Source organism: Aotus nancymaae, unplaced genomic scaffold, assembly GCF_030222135.1.
Source record: "Aotus nancymaae isolate 86718 unplaced genomic scaffold, 86718_ANA_hifiasm-v0.15.2.pri h1tg000014l, whole genome shotgun sequence".
NCBI lineage: Eukaryota > Metazoa > Chordata > Mammalia > Primates > Aotidae > Aotus > Aotus nancymaae.
In genome coordinates, this window is record NW_026988425.1 from 42268292 (window position 1) to 42289890 (window position 21599).

General features: G+C 40.8%; 1 protein-coding gene across 3 annotated transcripts in view; it reads right to left on the reverse strand.

The window, feature by feature from the left end:
- Positions 1-1514: 1514 nt before the first annotated feature.
- Positions 1515-21599, reverse strand: part of CCL28 (C-C motif chemokine ligand 28) — a 49538-nt gene continuing 29453 nt past the window's right edge. Inside the window, exon 4 of one of the 3 annotated variants that reach the window (XR_001107008.3) lies at positions 1515-2285. The gene's annotated coding sequence lies outside the window, so the exon portion shown is untranslated. Of the gene's footprint in view, positions 2286-8469; positions 12016-16262; positions 16597-21599 lie in introns of those variants that run through there. The other 2 variants (XR_001107009.2, XR_001107010.2) reach the window with 2 other exon arrangements.

Genomic DNA, 21599 nt, shown 5'->3' on the forward strand with positions numbered 1-21599 from the left:
CATGAAACCTTTCTTGATATCTTTGACTGGATGTCACGCTGCCTTTCTCACCACCTTATACCTCTTATGGCACATAGATAACTCTTGCTTACATTATAGTTATTCCATATACTGGTATTATTTCCTTCCCATCCCTAGATTGGAAATTCCTTGGGGACAGGTGCTATTCTTGCTCATGTTTCTATTGTCTTCGGCATCTAGCACAATGCCTTGACCAAAGTAGATGCTTAAATATTTTCTGAAATAAAGGTAATTGATCTGGGTAATTATTTCCCTAAAAATTATGTGTGATAAGCTGCACATATGATCTCTAAAGCAGGACCACGGTTTTGAGCCTACCCTTTTTAACCTTACCTTTTCTGGCTCTCATCCTCTTCATCTTTAAAATGAGAGATTTTCCAAGTACTTGCTACATTCTTAAGTTCTATGATTTTTCAATACCTAAAATAAGAATACCTCTTGTTTTCACAGTTTCAAAGTAATTTTACTCTGAGGAAGAGACATGGTATTTTACCCAACTGTTTGAATTGCTGAGATGATAGTAGGTGGGCCTGTTGGGACTGCCCTACTCTACCCTGCCCTGTCTTGCCTTGCCTGGGGAAACTTGCCTACAAGGATGATTACGGGTGACATGTGAACAAATGAAGGGAAAGAAGATAATTAAAGGGACTGAGCATGGTAGCTCATGCTTGTAATCCCAGCACTTTGGGAGGCTGAGGCAAGTGGATTGCCTGGGGCCAGGAGTTCAAGACCAGCCTGGGAAACATGGTGAAACGCTGTGTCTACTAAAATACAAAAATTTTTTAAAATATAAAAATTAAAAATAACAATACAAAAATTAGCCAGGCAAGGTGGCATGTGCTATGGTCCTCACTAGGATCACCTGAGCCCAGGAGGTGGAGGTTGCAGTGAGCCAGGATCAACTGAGTCCAGGAGGTGGAGATCACAGTGAGCCATGATCATGCCACTGTACTCCAGCCTGGCTGACAGAGCCAGACCCTGTCTAAAAAAAAAAAAAAAAAAAAGAATTGAAGGTACTGTCTTGAAAAGAATTGGTGGGGCGGGCGCGGTGGCCCACACCTGTAATCCCAGCACTTTGGGAGGCCGAGGCGGGCGGATCACGAGGTCAAGAGATCATGACCATCCTGGCCAACATGGTGAAACCCCGTCTCTACTAAAAATACAAAAAAATTAGCTGGGTGTGGTGGCGTGAGCCTGTAGTCCCAGCTACTGGGGAGGCTGAGGCAGGAGAATTGCTTGAACCCTGGAGGCAGAGGTTGCAGTGAGCCAAGGTCACACCACTGCACTCCAGCCTGGCGCCTGGTGACGGAGTGAGACTCTGTCTCAAAAAAAAAAAAAAAAAGAATATGCAAAACAGAAAGCTATATCCCCAGAAATATTTTTTTAAATAAACTCTTGGCAAACCTGATTAGTGGAAAAAGAGAAAAAGCAAAAACATGAAGCCTTTAAGATAACAAGGTGATAAACACAAGTTTTTAAGTTTAGTTTTAATCATGATAAAACACAGATTTTTTAAGTGATTTAACAATCATAAAAGAATATACATGCAAAAATATAGATGCAAATCTATGGAAATTATTGCAGAGACATGTTATGGTCACCTCAGATTTTCAAAGCTTCACCTGTCTCTGGGGGCCCTCAGCCATACAACTGCCCCTGCTGCTACCACCACTGCATCTACTGACATCTCTATCTCATTCTGTCCTGAGGTGAATGCCAGGCTTTGGAAACACGGCCCCTTCCTAATGCCTTCCCATCATGCCAGAAGCTGCAGAAGCTCTGGCTCCTCTCGGCCCAATTCAGTTGAACCCATGAAGGTTCTGATTCCTCCTGCCACTTCTAGACTCCAACGCAGACTCCAAGGACTTGGCATTCCACAGGGTGGGACATGGCCTCCGCAGCAGCTGCCCAAAGAGGCCAGATGATACCACCTGGAAGTGCATAGACTGAACTCCCCGAGGCAAACACTGACCAACAGGAGAGAAATGAGATGGGAGAAAGGTGATGGTGCAATCCATTCCCTTCTACCCTCCAATGGACTATTCCAACATGTGTCTTCTGTATGTACAGCCTGTCTGGTACTGTCCTGTCTGAGTGGGTATCATACTCTTCACAGTTCATGAGACGGTGGTCAGCTTGGTAACATGCCAATTTCCATTTGTTTTCCATCCCTCTCTCTCTTGTTCCCTTTTCGCTCTTTCTCTATCCCAGGATATCACCTTTCAATAAAACCTTACCACTTGTCTTGCTTCAGCCTCTGTTTTCTAGGGACAGTAATAAATTTGAAAATTTAGAGGACATGGTTAGTTTTCTACCAAAATAAAAACTACTATATTTTGCCAAGTAAGAGATAGAAAATCTGAAGAGATCAATAATCATAGAAGACATTGGAAAGCTAAGTAAAGGTCTATCATGTTTAAAAAGATACCAGGCCCAGAAAATGTAACAGTTGAATTATATCTAAATTTTAAAGTACAAATAATTCCTAATTTATTTTCTCTTTTCTCAACCAGATAATTCATTTTATTTATGTTAGGTATTATTGTGTTCTTATTAACATAGCATAATAAAGATAATTCAAAAATAAGAAAACTATAAGCCAATTTCACTTATGAATAAAGATGCAAACATTTAAAAATGTTGGTTTTGACAAAATATAATTTATATTTCTTATCTTCATGCAAGGTTTTTATTTATTTATTTATTTATTTTTAATTGCATTTTAGGTTTTGGGGTACATGTGAAGAACATGCAAGATTGTTGCATAGGTGCATACGTGGCAGTGTGATTTGCTGCCTTCCTCCCCTTCACCTATATGTGGCATTTCTCCCCATGCTATCTCTCCCCAACTCCCCACCCCCCCGCTGTCCCTCCCCTATTTAGCCCCAACAGACCCCGGTGTATAGTGCTCCCCTCCCTGTGTCCATGTGTTCTCATTGTTCAACACCCGCCTATGAGTGAGAACATGTGGTGTTTGATTTTGTGTTCTTGTGTCAGTTTGCTGAGAATGATGGTTTCCAGGTTCATCCATGTCCCTACAAAGGACGCGAACTCATCGTTTTTGATGGCTGCATAATATTCCATGGTGTATATGTGCCACATTTTCCCTGTCCAGTCTATCATCGATGGGCATTTGGGTTGGTTCCAGGTCTTTGCTATTGTAAACTGTGCTGCAATGAACATTCGTGTGCATGTGTCCTTATAGTAGAACGATTTATAATCCTTTGGATATATACCCAGTAATGGGATTGCTGGGTCAAATGGAATTTCTATTTCTAGGTCCTTGAGGAATCGCCACACTGTCTTCCACAATGGTTGAACTAATTTACACTCCCACCAACAGTGTAAAAGTGTTCCTGTTTCTCCACATCCTCTCCAGCATCTATTTTCTCCAGATTTTTTAATGATCGCCATTCTAACTGGCATGAGATGGTATCTCAATGTAGTTTTGATTTGCATTTCTCTAATGACCAGTGATGATGAGCATTTTTTCATATGTTTGTTGGCCTCATGTATGTCTTCTTTTGTAAAGTGTCTGTTCATATCCTTCGCCCACTTTTGAATGGGCTTGTTTGTTTTTTTCTTGTAAATCTGTTTTAGTTCTTTGCAAATTCTGGATATCAGCCCTTTGTCAGATGGGTAAGCAGCAAAAATTTTTTCCCATTCTGTTAGTTGCCGATTCACTCTAATGACTGTTTCTTTTGCCATGCAGAAGCTGCGGAGTTTGATTAGGTCCCATTTGTCTATTTTGGCTTTTGTTGCCAATGCGTTTGGTGTTTTGGTCATGAAGTCCTTGCCTACGCCTATGTCCTGAATGGTTTTGCCTAGGTTTTCTTCTAGGGTTTTTATGGTGTTAGGTCTTATGTTTAAGTCTTTAATCCATCTGGAGTCAATTTTAGTGTAAGGTGTCAGAAAGGGGTCGAGTTTCTGCTTTCTGCATATGGCTAGCCAGTTTTCCCAACACCATTTATTAGACAGGGAATCCTTTCCCCATTGCTTGTTTTTGTCAGGTTTGTCAAAGATCGGATGGTTGTAGATATGTTGTGCTGCCTCCGAGGCCTCTGTTCTTTTCCATGGGTCTATATCTCTGTTTTGGTACCAGTACCATGCTGTTTTGATTACAGTAGGCTTGTAGTATAGTTTGATGTCCGGTAGTGTGATGCCTCCTGCTTTGTTCTTTTTGCTTAGAATTGACTTGGCTATGCAGGCTCTCTTTTGGTTCCATATGAAATTTAAGTTGTTTTTTTCCAGTTCTGTGAAGAAGGTCATTGGTAGCTTGATGGGGATGGCATTGAAGCTGTAAATTACTTTGGTCAGTATGGCCATTTTCATGATATTGATTCTTCCTAACCATGAACATGGAATGTTTTTCCATCTGTTTGTGTCCTCTCTTATTTCGTTGAGCAGTGATTTGTAGTTCTCCTTGAAGAGGTCCTTTACGTTCCTTGTTAGTTGTATTCCTAGGTATTTTATTCTCTTTGTAGCAATTGTGAATGGCAGTTCATTCTTGATTTGGCTCTCTTTAAGTCTGTTATTGGGGTATAGGAATGCTTGTGATTTCTGCACATTCATTTTCAGCAAATGCAAAATAATGGAAATCATAACAAACAGTCTCTCAGACCACAGTGCAATCAAGTTAGAACTCAGAATTCAGAGACTCATTTATTTATTTAGAGACAGGGATCTTGCTCTGTTACCCAGGCTGCAGTGCAATGGTATGATCAAGGCTCACTGAAGCCCTGAACTCCTAGGCTGAAGTGATTCTCCTGCCTCAGCCCCACCCTCCCCCCAATACCCCATGTAGCTGGGACTACAGGTACGTGCTACCACACCCAGCTATTTTTTTTTTGAGATGGAGTCTTTGTTGCCCAGGCTGGAGTGCAGTGACATGATCTCGGCTCACTACAACCTCTACCTCCTGGGTTCAAGTGATTCTCCTGCCTCAGCCTCCCAGGTAGCTGGGGTTACAGGCATCTGTCCACCACATCTGGCTAATTTTTTTGCATTTTTAGTAGAGATGAGTTTTCACCATGTCGACCAGGCTGGTCTTGAACTACTGACTTCAGGTGATCCACCTGCCTTGGCCTACCAAAGTGCTGGGATTACAGGCATGAACCACTGTGCCTGGCTTATTTTTTTCTTTTTAGAGATGGATCTCTAAAAATCAAGCAAATTCATGTGGATCATTAATAGCTGAGGTAGTGACAGGCTGCAATTACAGGTGTGAGCCACCATGCCCAGCTGACTTTATTTTGTAATATCCCCCAGATTTATCTTGTTTTTCTCATAATCTCATTGTCACTCTGGCCCTATCACCTCTCCTTCTCTCTTCCATTCCGGGATGTAGCAGGATTTTTCCTGTGACAGATGAATTCCTACAAAAAAAGCATATATTTCTCTCTACATCCCTTCTATAGAAATATGACATTAGTCATCTACTACTGTAGAACAAACCACCCTAAAGCTCAATGATTTATAACAGCAATCATTTATTTGCTCACCTCTGTAGTTTAGCTAGGAGTTAGCTGATTCAGAGTGAGTTCAGCCAAATGCCTCTGTTCAACATATGGGTCTGGCCAGTTTAGATCTGTGCTGGGGTATTTTCATTCTAGGACCCAAAAAGGAGGGAGTTGCTACCCCGTGTGGAGGGTTCTTATGGCAGTGACAGAGTGCAAGAGGGCAAGCACCACTGCACAAACACTCTTCAAGCCCCGTTGCATCACATCTGCTAACATGCCAAAGTCAGTCATGCGGTCAAGTCCAAAGACAAGGCTAGAAGAAATACACTGTTTTTGTTGGAGGAACTGCAGAGTCACATGGCAAAGGGTGTGTATACAGGAAAGGACAAGGAATTGGGGCCAATGATTCAGTATACAACAGACTGTTGTAATAGGCTCCAATTTCAGTGCAGGGAAGAACCAGGAGAGTGAAGCCAGTGAGGAAAGCACGAGTTGTCATTGATCTTCCGCCATGGCATTGGGGAAGTAGGCTTGGTAGAAAATGAAGCAGAAGGGGAAAACAACAAAAGCAAAAACATGATGAAGCTCCCAAATTCTCCTTATTTCAAAAAGCTGTGGCTATACTTTATCTTTTACTCCTGTGTTCTTTCTCTTACTCTCTCCCACCGAGGTCTCTGATGTTCCTGACCGAAGTGGCGGGGAAAAAAGGGAAGGGGAGTGTAGGCTACAACATTTTCTCAAACTTCTCCCAAATCCAATCCAAATCAATGTAACAGAAGCTAATTTCATGCTGTAAAAAAAATAACTCATGTGACTGCAAGACAGGGGCATGTTATTTTGATGCTCAGTTAAGGTATCTTATAATGCCACCAACCTAATTGTCAAAAATTTCCTTTCTTCAGTGTGACACTCCCACCTCCACCCAGGGCCCAAGTGTATTGTCCCAACTGTGCTAAGGGACGGTCCTTGTTTCTGCTGTCCTGTCACTACCCCAGCTATTAAGGACCCACATAAACTTGCTGCTTTTAGAGGCACAGATGTCTTCTGTTCTATTAGTGACAGCCCCCAATGTCACCACTCAGACCTTGTGAAGATACAGCTCTCCTCTCAGCAATTCATTCTGAAGCACAATACAGGCCCTTCCCCAACTTCCACAGCATGCCTGAGGCAAAGCTGTAGTATTTAATAGGTGCTCAAGTGTGTCAAAAGACAAATTACAAAAAATTTAGTTGAAATATCTTAATTGGCTTTTGTTTGCAATTCTAGAATCAGGCAACACCTCATCATATAAAGTAGAATGAGTGTTGCCATGAGCTGAACAGAGGAAATTGGTTTTATAGACAGAAAATGTCATAAAAAAGCAAAAACAGAGTACAAAAAGCAGATTGGTCATTTCAACATTACTTTCCTTGTAAAGGTTAAAGCAGAGGGGACTTCCTTATGTCAGCTAAAACTGGCCTATTTGAAGATTTGACTATCTTTCTTTCTTCTAGTTTGTTGGAAGGTCAGATAAACAACTTAGTTACCATTTGGTGGTGTGGAACTTCAGCACAAGTAACTTCATTTTGGTTTAATGTGTTGGACCTTGTATGGGAGATCAGTCCAAACCATTGGTCTTCAATAAATTTTATCCAGCAAATGCTGGGAGTTAGGTCTTCACCAAAACAGAACTAATAGTTACTGAGCAACTTTTATGTCAAGCAATGTGCCTTATATTAAATCCTCAAAACCTTTTAAGCCAATTAAAAAAATCTCTATTTACAGATAAACACACCAATGTTCATTACAAGGATTTCCACCAAGGTCTGTCTGACCAAAATAGTCCCAAACTTTTTTGACTAACATCATTTTTGCAAAGTTTAGACAGCAAGAGAGGTCTAGCATAACTGACTCTGTCTTGCTTCTAGGGCTCACAGGCTAGCTGTCCTCCCTCATTCCTGGGCAAAGGCCAAGCTAACCATAGGAGGAATTTAGTTTATAGTTTAACTTTAAAGCCAGAAGAATAATAATCCCTTCCTAAAACTGATCCCTTCCTTGTTCAAGGACTGAAACCACATTTGTAAGACTAATGAAAGACCATGAGATTAGGATTATGAAAGGGGCCTGAATTCTGCTAAAATATAGGTATAGCTAAATGATAACCAGCCATTTGTTCCCCTAGATTGTTTTTCTATAATACCTTACTGGTCAGAAGTCATGTGGCCAGAGGTCACAAGATTTGTGACTTCCTCAATTGCTCCTATACATAACATCACTATTCTAAGACCTAAGACTGGTCTTTTGAAATTTTTTAGACTTTTGCATTCTGGCAACTGAGTGACCTCCGCCACTAGACCCCCTCAATCAGTCCCATGGCCCCCACCTAGAGGTAGATTCAATACATGAGGACCATTTTTCACATCCCTATGACTTCATCCCCAAATAATCAGCAGCACTCACATCCCTAGTCCCCTGCCCAACAAATTATCCATAAAAACCAAGGACTCAGGGTTCTCATGGCGGCTGTTTTGAGTAATAATGAACTCCTGCCATCTCACCCAGCTGGCCTTGTGTAAATTAAACCCTTTACTGCAATAATGCTGTCTCAGTGAATTGGTTTATCTAATTCACTGACAAACAAAACGAACCCACTGGACAATTACACTACCAGGTATTGCTGCACAAATGAAAACTCAAATGTCTACATTAGCTTTAAGAAATAATATTCTCAGGCTGGGCGCAGTGGCTCATGCCTGTAATCCTAATCCCAGCACTTTGGGAGGCTGAGGAGAGTGGATCACGAGGTCAGGAGTTCAAGACCAGTCTGGCCAAGATGGTTAAACCCTGTCTCTACTAAAAATTACAAAAAAATTAGCTGGATGCAGTGGCATGCACCTGTAATCCCAGCTACTCGGGAGGCTGAGGCAAGAGAATCACCTGACCCCAGGAGGTGGAGGTTGCAGTGAGCCCAGATTGCACCACTGCACTCCAGTGTCTCGCTGGGTGACAGAGTGAGACTCTATCTCAAAAAAAAAAAAAAAAGAAATAATATTCTTGTTTGGTCCCTGGACCCATGTAGAAAAATAAAATAATAATACTATTAATATTCATTTTTATCACATGATTTTTTTGAGAAAATTTTTTTTTTACTTTTAGGTTCAAGTGCAGGTTTGTTATATGAGTAAACTTGTGTTATGGGGATTTGTTGTACAGATTATTTTGTCACTCAGGTACTAAGCCTTATACACAATAATTGTTTTATCTGCTCCTTTCCTTCTATCCACCCTCCACCCGCAGGTAGGCCCCCATGTCTGTTGTTTCATTCTTTGTGTCTATGCGTTTTCATCATTTAGCTCCCCCTTATAAATGAGAACATATGGTATTTGGTTGTCAATCCCTTCCTATGTGGTATTCGTTTGCTAATTAGGTATGTGGTATTAGTTTGCTAATTAGGTATGTGGTATTTATTTTCTAAAGATAATGGCCTCCAGCTTCATCCATGTTCCTACAAAGGACGTGATCTTTTTTTATGGCTGCATAGCATTCCATGGTGTATATGTACTAAATGCAAGATGATTTGCATTTTTCTAATGATTAGTGATATTGAGCTTTTATTCATATGTCTATTGGCCACATGTATGTTTTCTTTTGAAAAGTGTCTGTTCCTGTCCTTTGCCCACTTTTAAATGTTTTCTTTTTTTTTGGTAAATTTGTTTAGATTTCTTATAGATTCTAGATATGAGACCTTTTCTTCAACTTTTACTTTAAGTTCAGGGTACATGTGCAGTATGTGCAGGTTTGTTAATAAGTGAACATGTGCCATGGTGTTCTGATGCACAGATCATCCCATCACCTAAGTATTAAGCCCAGCATCCATTAGCTATCCTTCTTGATGCTCTCCCTCCCCCCACACCTCCTGACAGGACCCAGTGTGTGTTGTTCCTCCCCATGTGCTCTCATCATTCAGCTCCCACTTATAAGTAAGAACATGCAGTGTTTTGGTTTTCTGTTCCTGGGTTAGTTTGCTGAGAATAATGGCATCCAACTCCATCTATGTCCCTGCAAAGGACATGATCTCACTCCTTTTAAGGCTGCATGGTATTCCATGGTATATATGTACCACATCTTCTTTATCCAGTCTATCACTGATGGTCATTTAGGTTGATTCCATGTCTTTGATATTGTGAATGGGGCTGCAATGAACATACACATGTATGTATCTTTATAACAGAATGACATATTCCTTTGGGTATATATCCAGTAATGGGATCACTGGGTCAAATGGTATTTCTGCCTCTAGGTCTTAGAAGAATCACCACACTGTCTACTACAATGGTTAAACTAATTTATGCCCATTAGCAGTATAAAAGTTTTCCTTTTTCTACACAACCTCGCCAGCATCTGTTGTTTTTTTTACTTTTTAATAATAGCCATTCTGACTGCTGTGAGATGGTATTTCACTGTGGTTTTGATTTGCATTTCAATATGAGACCTTTGTTAGATACATAGTTTGCAAATATTTTCTCCCATTCTGTAGGTTGTCTATTTACTCTGTTGATAGCTTATTTTCCTGTGCAGAAGCTCTTCAGTTTAATTAGACCCTATTTATCAATTTTTGTTTTTGTTGCAATTGCTTTTGGCATCTTCATCATGAAATCTTTACCAGTTCTTATGTCCAGAATGGCACTGCCTAGGTTATCTTCCAGGGTTTTTATAGTTTTGGGTTTTACATATAAGTCTTAATCCATCTCGAGTTGATATTTGTATATCGTGTAAAGAAGGAGTCCCATTTCAATCTTCTGCATATGGCTAGCCAGTTATCCCAGCACCATTTATTGAATAGGGAGTCCCTTCCTTATTGCTTGTTTTTGTCAGCTTTGTTTATGATCAGATGATTGTAGGTGTGTGGCCTTATTTCTGGGCTCCCTATTCTGTTCCATTGATCTATGTGTCTTTTTTTGTACCAGTACTATGTTGTTTTGGTTACTGTAGCCCTGTAGTATATAGTTCAGCGTCAGGTAAAGTGATGCCTCCAGCTTTGTTCTTTTTGCTTAGGATTCCTTTGGCTATTCAGGCTCTTTTTCAGTTCCATATGAATTTTAAAATAGTTTTTTCTAGTCCTGTAAAGAATGTTATTGGTAGTTTGATAGGAATAGCATTGAATTTGTAAATTTGGGCAGTATGACTATTTTAATGATATTTATTCTTACTATTCATGAGCTTGCAATGTTTTCCACTTGTTTGTGTCATCTCTGATTTCTTTGAGCAGTGTTTTGTAATTCACATTGTAGAGATCTTTCACTTCCCTTGTTAGCTGTATTCCCATGTATTTTTTTGTGGTAATTATGAATGGGATTACACTCCTGATTTGGCTCACAGCTTGGCTATTTTTGGTGTATAGGAATGCTACTGATTTCTGTATGTTGATTTTGTGTCCTGAAACTGCTGAAGTTGTTTATCAGCATAAGGAGCTTTTGGGCCAAGACTATGGGGTTTTCTAGATATAGAATCATGTCATCTGCAAAAACTTTTCTACTTCATTTACAATTTAATTCCATTTATAAAAATATTATTTACCCCATAGTCTTCAGGTATATATAGTTTATAAGAAACAGATTCACATATAGTTACTAAGTTGTATGTGTGTTTTAAATAATAATTGCTAACTCTATGAAAATGCATGCAAGACTATTAAAACTAATATTTTACTTTAATTATTTACATAGCAGTCATTGTGAGTATGTTTGCTCCAGAAACAAATAATATCTGCTGTGTCTTCGCTACCTCTGATTTCTTATGCAGCAATATGGAGAAATTGTCCTGATTTTAACATTTGATTTGGAGACTAGAAATGCTGAGTTTCTCCTTTTACACCTGAAAAGTAACTTGAGCCTATTTTGGAATGAGAAGCTATTTCTCAAGTAAAAGATTGATACATATGTACTAAATGGTTCATCCAACTAAAATAAGATTTGTTCAGGCATGTCCTTTCAGGCAATCAGAACCTTGCAGTTGTCATCTGCGATCTACGTGATTCAGATACCTGAAATACTATCTTATGCAACTGGTACGACTTGTTCTACTTACTTGGGGTGCACATACACTAACATTTATTTTTCCAGACAATTCATTGCCAATCAATTTACCTTTATTTACAAGAACTAGAGTATTTCCTTTTCAGGTCTCTTTATGTCCTCCACCTGAATAGTCCAAGAATTCAGTCCAAAGCAGGGCACTTTTGTTTTCCAGATATGAGGCAGAGAAAGATTTGAGTCTACCAGCATGGTTGCTATGGTTGCTGTGGTTGCTACCACAGTGTTTTATTACTGAATTCCAGATCCTGAATTTGGCATCTTTTATGATGAAGTATTCACCGAGCACCTTCTACATACAAGACAGTAGGCTAGGCACCAGGAATAGAACAGGGAACACACTAGACATGGCTCTGCTCTCATGAGGCTTTTCTAATACCATGGTTCAGTAGATGATGATGTCCTTACTGGACACACAACCAGGTTCATGTGCTCCAGGATTGGGCTCCACAGTTGCAGCTGTCCTGGAAGACACATAGGCTCAGATTTCATACCCTGAATGGCAAGGTCTTGGGAATTTTGGCTCTTAACCACTCACTGAAGTAGAAAGAATCCACCTCCATGCCCAAGCACTGAGCCCCTTGTGTCAAGCCCAAGTGACCAACTGAGAATGCACTTGCCCTTCAGGTGAGTTTACCTTTGTGGCAATTGGTGCTTTGCCTGCTAGCAGACTTTAGGGAGTTATCCTGACAGGTTTCCCTATCTCCAGTTTCAGCAGCTCAGATTAGAGTGTTGGTACCTCTTTCCCAAAAAGCTCTGGCTCTCTCATGTAACCTACATACCTCTTTTCCAGAATTTTCATAGACTAGTGGAAGAAACTGCTGCTAACCCATAAAAGGGAGAGGAACATCTTATTGCAATCTTGGGTTTACAGAGAAAATAGAAGCCATTCAAGAAAGCCTTCACAGAGCAATTGAGACTTGTGAATCACCATCCCCAGTTGACTCCCTGACTCTGTTTAGAGAAAAAGAAAAAGTGGCTAAGATAATTGAAACAATAACGTGCCATCAGATTTGGGGAGAGGGCCGGGGATAAAACTCTGCTCAATTCCAGCAAAATCTTATTTATAGACCTTATTTTCTTTTTCTGCTATTTTAAAAGTGAAAGCAAGTTTATTAGCAGAGTAAAGGAATAAAGAATGGCTACTCCATAGGCAGAGTGAACTACAAACCTTATTTTCTGATAAACATTGTGATTTTTTAAAAAAACTAGAGCAACCCAGAGCAAAGTGATACTGTTGGAGGAAAAAAAGAAAGGACAGTAATTTTCTACAAAAGCAAAACTATGTGTGTATGTGTGTGTGTGTGTATTTACATGTACACATATGTGTATGTATGTCTATTGTGTAGAGTGTTTAATATGTTTATGCCACTGTATTTTTTTAGTATGCTAAGTACACTGATTTGGTCATTATACAACATATATATCAAAACATCAAATTGTACCCCATAAATTTGTATAATTACAATGTGTTGATAAAAACAAGAAAGTTAAAAAAATCTATTTATGTAAAGATATTATGGGTTTCTGGCAGCCTTATGGTATATTAATGTCAAAATAATTTTATCATAGAATGTAATTATTTCAGTTTTTAAAAAACACAATGTTAATTTTCTGTCTTGTTGATCTAATATTGACAGTGGGGTGTTAAAGTCTCCTGCTATTATTGTGTGGGAGTCTAAGTCTCCTTGTAGGTCTCTAAGAATTTGCTTTATGAATCTGGGTGCTCCTGTATTGGGTGCATATATATTTAGGATCATTAGCTCTTCTTGTTGCATTGATCCTTTTACCATTATGTAATGTCCTTCTCTGTCTTTCTTGATCTTTGTTGGTTTAAAGTCTGTTTTATCAGAGACTAGGATTGCACCCCAGCATTTTTTTTTTTTTTTTTTTTTGCTTTCCATTCGCTTGGTAAATCTTCCTCCATCTCTTTATTTTGAGCCTATGTGTGTCTTTGTATGTGAGATGGGTCTCCTAAATACAGCACACCAATGGGTCTTGACTCTTTATCCAATTTGCCAGTCTGTGCTTTTTAATTGGGGCATTTAGCTCACTTACATTTAAGGTTAATATTGTTATGTGTGAATTTGATCTTGTCATTATGACGCTAGTTGGTTATTTTGCCCATTAGTTGATTCTTCATAGTGTCAGTGGTCTTTACAATTTGGTATGTTTTTGCAGTGGCTGGTACCAGTGTTTCCTTTCCATATTTAGTGCTTCCTTCAGGAGCTTTTGTAAGGCAGGCCTGGTGGTGACAAAATCTCTCAGCATTTGCTTGTCTGTAAGGGATTTTATTTTTCCTTCACTTATGAAGCTTAGTTTGGCTGGATATGAAATTCTGGGTTGAAAATTCTTTTCTTTAAGAATGTTGAATATTGGCCCCCACTCTCTTCTGGCTTGTAGGGTTTCTGCAGAGAGATCTGCTGTGAGTCTGATGGGCTTCCCTTTGTGGGTAACTAGACCTTTCTCTCTGGCTGTCCTTAACATTTTTTCCTTCATTTCCACCTTGGTGAATCTGATGATTATATGTCTTGGGGTTGCTCTTCTTGAGGAGTATATTTGTGGTGTTCTCTGTATTTCCTGAATTTGGATGTTGGCCTGCCTTGCTATGTTGGGGAAGTTCTCCTGGATAATATCCTGAACAGTGTTTTCCAACTTGGTTCCATTCTCCCCATCACTTTCAGGTACACCAATCAAATGTAGGTTTGGTCTTTTCACACAGTCCCATATTTCTTGGAGGCTTTGTTCATTCCTTTTCATCTTTTTTTCTCTAACCTTGTCTTCATGCTTTATTTCATTAAGTTGATCTTTAATCTCTGATATCCTTTCTTCTGCTTGATCGATTTGGCTATTGATACTTGTGTATGCTTCACGAAGTTCTCATACTGTATTTTTCAGCTCTATTAGGTCATTTATGTTCTTCTCTAAACTGGATATTCTAGTTAGCAATTCCTCTAACCTTTTTACAAGGTTCTTAACTTCTTTACATTGAGCTAGAACATGCTCCTTTAGCTTGGAGGAGTTTGTTATTACCCACCTTCTGAAGCCTACTTCTGTCAATTCATCATACTCATTCTCTGTCCATTCTTGTTCCTTTGCTGGCGAGGAGTTGTGATCCTTTGGAAGAGAAGAAGCATTCTGGTTTTTGGAATTTTCAGCCTTTTTACACTGGTTTTTCCTCATCTTCATGGATTTATCTACCTTTGATCTTTGATACTGGTGACTTTCAGATGGTGTTTCTGTGTGAACGTCCTTTTTGTTGATGTTGATATTATTCCTTTCTGTTTGTTAGTTTTCCTTCTAACAGTCAGGTCCCTCTGCTGCAGTTCTGCTGGAGTTTGCTAGAGGTCCACTCCAGACCCTGTTCGCCTGGGTATCACCAGCAGAGGCTGCATAACAGCAAAGATTGCTGCCTGTTCCTTCCTTTGGAAGCTTCGTCCCAGAGGGGCATTCACCAGATGCCAGCCAGAGCTCTCCTGTATGAGGTGTCTATAAACCCCTGCTGGGAGGGGTCTCCCAGTCAGGAGGCATGGGGATCAGGGACCCACTTGAAGAGGCAGTCTGTCCCTTAGCAGAGCTTGAGTGCTGTGTTGGTAGATCCACTGCTGTCTTCAGAGCTGGCAGGCAAGAACATTTAAGTCTGCCGAAGCTGTGTCCACAGCCACCCCTTCCCCTAGGTGATCTGTCCCAGGGAGATGAGAGTTTTATCTATAAGCCCCTGACTCGGGCTGCTGCTTTTCTTTCAGAGATGCCCTGCCCAGAGAGGAGGAATCTAGAGAGGCAGTCTGGCTACAGCAGCTTTGCCAAGCTGCAGTGGACTCCAGCCAGTTCGAACTTCCTGGTGGCTTTGTTTACACTGTGAAGGGAAAACTGCCTACTCAAGCCTCATTAATGGTGGATGCCCCTTCCCACATCAAGCTTGAGCTTTTCAGGTTGACTTCAGACTGCTGTGCTGCCAGCAAGAATTTCAAGCCAGTGGATTTTAGTTTGCTGGGCTCCATGGGGGTGGGATCTGCTGAGCTAGATTATTTCACTCCCTGGCTTCAGCCCCCTTTCCAGGGGAGTGAATGGTTCTATCTTGCTGGCATTTCAGGTGCCACTGGGGTATTAAAAAAAAACAAAACAAAAACTCCTGCAGCTAGCTCGGTGTCTTCCCAAACGGCTACCCAGTTTTGTGATTGAAACCCAGGGCCCTGGTGGCATAGGCACCTGAGGGAATCTCCTCAACTGTGGTTGTGAAGACCATGGGAAAAGCATAGTATCTGGGCTGGAGTGCACTCTCCCTCATGGCACAGTCCCTCATGGCTTCCCTTGGCTAAGGGAGGAGTTCCCTGACCCCTTGTGCTTCCTGGGTGAGGCGATGCCCCACCCTACTTTGGCTTGCCCACTGTGGGCTGCACCCACTGTTTAACCAGTCCCAATGAGATGAGCTGGGTACCTCAGTTGGAAATGCAGAAATCACCCACCTTCTGCATTGATCTTGCTGGGAGCTGTTCCTATTTGGCCATCTTGCCTGCAACTCCCACTGTATGTTTTATAAAGGAATTTTGATTGTCTTTCACTTCATTAGCCTATAAAGTATAGAAATGGGCATTTCTGATGTTTCCCATACTAATCTTCAAGTCACTACCCAGAACTGCCATGAAGTTAAGCAATACAAATAAGGTAGGCCTGATGGAGTGCTACTTGCTAGGGTATGTGATGGGTACAGTGAAATGGTCAGGCTTTAACAGCAGACAGAATCCTCTGTTGGATTCCAGGCTCCACCACTTAATGGATTTGGCTCTGACCAAACTGCTTAATCTTTCTGAGCCTTGATTTTTCCTTTTGTAATACGTGGGAGGAAAAATGACTCTCAGGGTTATTGTGAGGACTAATTATAAGATTTCTGGTATGGTAGGTTGTTAGCTACAACAAAAAAGCAATTATTAGCTGGGCGTGGTGGCTCACACTTGTAATCCCAGCACTTTGGGAGGCCGAGGCGGGCAGATCAACTGAGGTTCGGAGTTCGAGACCAGCCTGACCAATATGGTGAAACCCCATCCCTAAAAAAAAAAAAAAAAAGCAATTATTATTGCAGTTTGCAGGAGGGAGGTAGTTCTCTCCTTCACAAAATTTTTGCAAACTATAATTTATCTGAAGCTGCTAGTTGCCCCCAATATCCTTTCTCCCCATTCTTCCTCTAATAATAAAACAACAATAGTTTTGGCTGGCAGGTAGCCACCAACTAAAAACTATATTTCCTTTTACTCTTGAGGTTATATGGTCATGTGGTTAACTGCTGGCCAATAGCCTATGAGGGGAGGTGCTATATGCAACCTCTGGGTCATGTACTTAAAAGAAAAGAACATTGCCAGGTGTGGTGGCTCACGCCTGTAATCCAAGCACTTTGGAGGCCAAGGTGGGCGGATCACCTGAAGTCGAGAGTTCAAGACCAGCCTGACCAACATGGTGAAACCCCATCTTTAAAAAAAAAAAAAGAATTCCCGAAAATAACATTTCCTTTCCCATTCCACAGCACTCATCCTCCCTGTTATTGGTTGAATTGCTGAAGTCCTAACCCCTACTACCTCAGGGTATGACTATATTTGGAAATAGAGTTGTTATGGATTGAATTAGTTATGCTAAGATAAGGTCATTAGGGTGAGTCCTAATCCAATTTGACTGAGGTCTTTATATAAAGGGGAAATTTGGACACAGAAATGGACACACATAGAAAGAAGATGATGTGAAGGGACACTGGGAGAACTGGCCATCAGCCATCTACAAGCCAAGGAGAGAGGCATGGGACAGAATCTTCCCTCATAGCCCTCAGTAGAAACCAACTCTGCTAATACCTTCAAACTTCTAGACTCTGAAACCATGAGACAATAAATTTCTGTTGTTATGCTACCCAGTTTGTGGTACTTTGTTATGGCAACCCTAGCAAATTCATACAGTAAGTAAGCCAAGAAGACAGGAGACTGTCATTGAGAGGTGGGGTGGGGGGTGCGAGAGAGAGAAAGAGAAAGAGAAAGAGAGAGAGAGAGAGAGAGAGAATGAACCAGTAAGACAAAGTCACAATCTTTTATAATTCATTAAAAAACTGATATCCCCTCACTTTTGCTGTATTTTATTTGTTAGAAGCAAATCACTTGGTTCAGCCCACACTCAAGAGAAGGGGATTGCATAACAGCATGAACTACAAGAAGGCAGGGATGATTGGGAGCCATTTTAGAAACTTGCCCACCAGGCTCATTACTTTATTAATTTCCCATATACCTAAAGCTGATCTTAAAAAATTGAGACAAAAAGTAGAAACAAATTGAGAAAGTACATTCTTAAAATCAACAAAACTGATGACTTCTGATATATATTTTATTTTATTATTTTAAATTTTGTTTCTTTTCTTTTCTTTTTTTGAGATGTATTCTCTCTCTGTTGCCCAGGCTGGAGTGCAGTGGTAGGATCTCAGCTCACTGCAACCTCTGCCTCCTGGGTTCAAGCGATTCTCCTGCCTCAGCCTCCCAAGTAGCTGGAATTACAGGCACTTGCCACCACACCCAGCTAATTTTTGTATTTTTAGTAGAGATGATGTTTCACTATGTTGGCCAGGCTGGTCTCAAACTCCTGACCTCGAGTGATCCACCAACCTTGGCCTCCTAAAATACTGGGATTATAGGCATGCCACTGTGCCCATCCCTGATATATATTTTAAGTGTCCACATGTGGCAGCTAGACTCCAAAGATGACCATCAATGAACCATACCTCCTGGTATATAGTCCCTTCCCATGTGGAATCTGGCAACTTGCTATGATCAACTGAATGTGGCACCAGACATGGTAGCTTCCATGTTTGTACTTTTGGGAACCCTGAGTCACCATGTAAAAAGTTCAGCTACTCTGCTAGAGATACTATGGAAAGAGACCACATAGAAAGGGACGGACTCTGAGACTGTGGAGAAAGACTAGACACTGTGATCCCAGCACCCTGCAGGACTCAGCTGTCCTGTCATCCCCACAAAGTGCTAGATATGAGAGTGCAGCCATCTTGGACTTTCCAGGCCCCACCATCTGACTGTACCCACATAAGAGACTCGAAGTAAAACCAATATAAAAACTGTCCAATTGAGCCCCAGGTATCCCAGAAAATTGTGAGAAATATTAAATTATTGTTGTTTTAAACCACTAAATTTGAAGATGGTGAGTTAGACAGCAATATATAATTCAAATACTAGTTAATGAATACATAAACATGTGTCCAGGGCCTCCTACAAGCTAGGCTCCTACTACTTTCTCACGCATCATATCACTTAATCTCTCAACAGTCTTATGAGGTCATGACTGCATATCAATGCACAGGCAATCTGTTGTCTCTTGGTGGTTGGCATGACACACCCAGGAATGGAGCAATATTGGAGACATCTAGATTGTATCACTCCTGCTTCTTCTAATATTTTTAGCTGTTTATATACTCAGGAACAGTTCATTCCTGAGTATATAAACAAACTGTTCCTGAGTATATAAACTAAGTATATACTAAGGAACAAACTGTTTATATACTCAAGAATATATGTTGATATTAAGACTGTTAATAATAAACTTATTATTTTAATAATAAGACTGCTGCCAATGTATTGTGTCCTAGATCAGTCAAATGGATCAGGACCTCCCTTCTCCTTCTGAGTTATATTGCACTGGGTCCCTGGGCCACTGGGCTAAGCATCTTCTTGAGAAGGTCTAATTTCTATTCACAGAATATGAATCCCATGTCCTCTGGATGTATTCCAGAGTTCTTTTATTTTCTTTTTTTTTCTTCCTTTGTCTCTCTCTCTCTCTCTCTCTGTCTTTTTTTGAGACAGAGTCTCGCTTTGTTGCCCAGGCTGGAGTGCAGTGGTATGACCTCAGCGTGCAACCTCTGACTCCTGGGTTCAAGTGATTCTCTTGCCTCAGCCTTCTGAGTGGCTGGGATTACAGGCAATTGCCACCATGACCAGCTAATTTTTGTATTTTTAGTAGAGATGGGGTTTCACCACATTGGCCAGGCTAGTCTCAAACTCTTGATCAAGTGATCTGCCCCCTTTGTCTCCCAAAGTGCTGGGATTACTGGCATGAACCACTCCACCCAGCTGCTTTCTCTCTTTCTTTTCTTCTTTTTCTTATGCTGCTTAAGTTGTCAAAGTTTAATATATATGGAGGAACATGTAAGTTACAGCTTGATGAATTTAGTCATATAGTTACACCTATATCAAGCAATGGAACATTATCAGTACCCCCAGATGCCCATCTCTTCCCTCCTTCTAGTCACTACCCTCTCTCCAGAGTAACCATTGTCTTAACCAACAGCATAGCTTAGTTTCACAAGTTTTGATACTTTATTTTTATAGAATCTTGTAGAATGGATAATTCCAGTCTCCACAATTGTCTCCAGTGATCCTTGACTTCTGATGTTCATGCCATTGTGTAGTCCCCACCCAAATTGTATCAGAATTGGTCTGTATAACCTACAGAGACAGGACGAGTTACTTCCAAGGCTAGGTCATAATAAGCACTGCAGCTATCTTTTTGTTCTATCTCTTGGATCACTTTCTCTGAGGGATCCAGATGCTGTGTTGTGAGAATACTCAAGACAGCTCAAAGAGGGACCTACATGAGGCCTCCTTCCAACAACATGTGAGTGAGCCATCTGAGAAGAGAATCCTCCAGCCCCAGTCAAGCCTTCAGATGCCTGCTGCCCCTGTGGACATTTTGACTGCTACTTCATGAGAGATCCTGGGCCAAAACCATCCAGCTGAGCCACTCCCAAATTCCTTATCCACAGACACTATGAGATAATAAATATGTGTTAAGTCACTAAATTTTGGGGTAACTTGTTATACATCAATGGATAACTGTCTTAGTCTGTTTATGTTATAAAGGAATAGCTGAGGCTGAGTAATTTATAAAGAAAAAAAGTTTAGTTGGCTCACTATTCTGCAGGCTGTAAAAGAAGCATGGCACAAGCATCTGCTTCTGGTGAGGATTTCAGGCTGTTTCCATTCATGGTGGAAGGCAAAGGGGAGCCAATGTGTGCAGATCATATAGTAAGAGAGGAAGCAAGGGAGTTGGGGAGGTGCCAGGCTCTTTTTAACAACCTGCTTTCCAGATTAGTAATAGAGTGGGAACTTATTCAATACCACAAGGATGGCACCAAGCCATTCATGAGGGATCTCCCCTCATGACCCAAACACCTCCCACTGGGCCCCACCTCCAATAATAGGGATCTAATTTCAGTCTGAGTTTTGGGGAACAAACATACCTAACTATAGCAATAACTAATACTGGCTCATTTGCATCTGATCTTGTTCCATCATTACTATGCTTGTAAGATACATCCGTATTGTTTCATGAGTTGTAAATGTCCTTTCTCATTAACACAAATATTATATTCTTTTTGTTTTGTTTTGTTTTGTTTTTTTTGTTTGTTTGAGACAGAGTCTTGCTTTGATGCCCAGGCTGGAGTGCAGTGGGACAATCTTGACTCACTGCAATCTCCGCCTCCCAGTTCAAGAGATTCTCCTGCCTCAGCCTCCCGAGTAGCTGGGATTACAGGTGTGCACCACCATGCCCACTTAATTTTTGTATTTTTAGTGGAGATGGGGTTTCTCCATGTTGGTCAGGCTGGTCTCAAACTCTTGACCTCAAGTGATTCACCCACCTTGGCCTCCCAAAATGCTAGGATGTTCTTAACGCTGTCTCAACAAAACCAACCAAACAACAACAACAACCAACGTGTGGGAAGGGTGGGATAGGAGCTAAAAGATGTAGACTCCTTGTTTAGGCAGAGTGTAAAATCACCACACAGAAGACCGAACTCTGGGCCCCTAACTAGTGCTGCTCCAAGAACTGACTGGGGGACGCAAAAGGTTCTGGACAGCAAGGCAGGCTTTTTTTTTCTTCAGCATCAGAATTTATCAATCCAAATGACAGTAGCTACTCCCACTAGATGTTTTGAAGTTATAGTTAGTTTAAACTTTTCTATTTAGAAAATAAACCCTAATATTTATGAACTGTAAATGGCAAAATAAGT